The sequence below is a fragment of the Phalaenopsis equestris genome, unplaced genomic scaffold, assembly GCF_001263595.1.
Source record: "Phalaenopsis equestris unplaced genomic scaffold, ASM126359v1 Scaffold000036, whole genome shotgun sequence".
NCBI classification, from domain to species: domain Eukaryota; kingdom Viridiplantae; phylum Streptophyta; class Magnoliopsida; order Asparagales; family Orchidaceae; genus Phalaenopsis; species Phalaenopsis equestris.
In genome coordinates this window covers 6,366,695-6,369,380 of record NW_018164478.1, presented here as the reverse complement: position 1 = coordinate 6,369,380, position 2,686 = coordinate 6,366,695, and positions in this window count along the sequence as shown.

The following is a 2,686-nucleotide window of genomic DNA, read 5'->3' as shown; positions in this document are numbered from 1 at the left end:
ACTCCGTCATTTATGGCCTACAGACGTTATTGTAACTCACCACTATGACCTATTTGACTAATTACGACTTAACTGGTCCACAGCTCATGCAACTCCCAACTCCGGCCTTTATGACTTACAAACATTATCACAACTCACTATTATGACATATGTGAGCAATTACAACTTATGTGACTCGGCTCCTACAACTCCCTACTATGGACTCTAAGGCTAATCAATGTTTCTGAAGCAATCATCTATGACTTATTTTGACCAACTACTACCACATATTTCAACTACGACCTCTGTGATAAGCCGGTGCTACATCCATAGTCTACAACATTTATGATATGTTATTGTCTTCATAGTGATCAACTACAATTGTTGCGGCCCGTCAGAACTATTAGTGTTGAATTATTGTTGTACATCGGTATTGTAATTTCATATTTTCTTATTCAAAAGGAGAGTGGGCCCACGTATTTACAATTACATAGTGGGTTTTCCAATTGGACTAGGCCCCTTGATTTTTTTTCCTTTTTCCAAAGTGTTTATGTGATGTCTTATCCTGTTATTTTTCTTTTATCTATGTGTATGATATTCGCCCAACGCTAAGATACTAAATTATTACTCTAGTGATGTGAATCTTCCGACACACATTAGTTTGGCACCATCTGTGGGAAACAAAATCCAGTTCGACACAGTCTTGGAGTCTGAGACGTCGGGCCCGTGCTTCTTTGCATTATTCATGGGGAGAACCTTCGCTGTAATATCGAAAAGCCGTTCACGTTAACGTTCCAGACAAGATTGTGGTGGAGTAGTCTTCCTGCAATTTATTCAGACATGAAGTCTATGTAAACTACTTTCAGTTTTTTTTTTTTGGATGGAGGGGGGGATAACTTTCACCACTTGCTTGAAAGGTTATTCACGTTAACATCCTAGGTACGATTGTGATGGGGCAGCCATCCCATGTTTTAGTAAGACATCGAGTCTTTGGGAACCTCTTTCTGACTTAGGGATAACTTTCATAGAGAAGAGATCTCCCTCAGCACCCCCACTATATTGGAGTTCTTCCTCAACTTGATCAAGAAGTTGATCATTTAAAACTTGATACATGGGATGCTTTACAGGCTCGTGTGTGCAATGCCCCCATTGCAGGACAACAAACTTAAAAGTAACAATAGAAATGTTGCAAAATATTATATGGCCACAATCATATTTCCAAGAAAAAGTATGATACATCTCGACTTACACCCAAATTTTGAGAAATATAGAGAATCTCTAAAACCTCATTCCGAGCTTAATCGGCCCCAGAGGGACTCAATTCGACCTCTTTCATCACATGCTACGATCGTCAAATAAAATTTTTAGATACCCCATATAATTTCTTGGTAAATTTTCTTTCGACTTCATCCATAATAGCTTATAATCGTCAAGTAAAAGCCTCAACTAACCTTGAATAGTTCAAGCATTTTTAGTGGATTTCATTTGAATTGTCCTTAACATGTTAACACAGTCGAGCATCTCAGGTTGTACAACATAGTAAGGGTCTTATATCTTTAGTGGATTACAATTGACTTAGTACATTACAAGTTACGATTGTCGAGCAAGTGCTCTGACTAACAATCAGGATAAGTTGTGCATCACTAACTGGGGACTTTTCTTCATCTCTAGTAACGAGACCTAGGATGGGTTGACATTATTTGAGCAACTCCAAAAATTTTTGTTAACTCTTAGCTCGCCATGCAATTTTCTAATCTAAGATTCAGTACTATGTAAAGAATGATGTGATATTCAACAAATGTAATATGAGGTCAAAGATATGCATTATCACAAAATGTAATAGGCTACATCAAGCAGATAAATAATTGCATAAACTGACACAATGCCTATATCAAATACATAAAAACTACAAAGTTTAACACACACAGTATAAAAGCTACAATAAGTCAACAGAAATAACCAATACAAATGTACAAATACAAAGTACTAATCTACTATAAAAATCTTCTCTTCATTTGAAATATGCTCCTGCAAGTCACTTCAGTTGGACCCCTTTTCTGAGCCAGAGAGGAGATTGTTAGGCTCCTGGACAAAAAACATGCCCTCGAAATTAGTTGTAGTCCGACGGTACGATCGGTGGAACTATTCTTCTTGCGCCATGGGATTACAACGTTCTCTTCCTCGAAAGCCAATATTCTCACTTGAAAAACTTGTAAAGTCTCCACGCTCTGATCGAGGTTCGCTTGTGTCTCCCTTAATTCTTCTCAGGAGCCATTAATTCTTGGTGTTATTGAGAAAAAAATAACGATATAGAGGATATTTTGTTTTTGCACTTTGCTAACCTACATCCTAATGACAATATCTATATTACATGGAAGTTATTCACCTTATGGTGCTTGTTAAAGATGTGGTCGAACAGTGTAAATTTGGTCTTTCGTGCCCTCAAAGAAAGGGTTAACTCATTTTTAAAGGGTATCAACATCGTCACCTCATAATTCTAGTACTTCCACTGATTTTCAGGGGGACAAGATTCCCCAGATGTCGGCATCTCAAAGCATGAAAAATCTCCCCTGAAAAGCACAACAGCATGGCGAAAAACTTCCCCCACAAAGCGCACCAACAACATAGAAAGTCTCCCCTGAGGGTGCACGACAACAACAAAAAAAGGAGCTTCATTAATGGCACAATAGCAGGCCGAGAGAGTCTA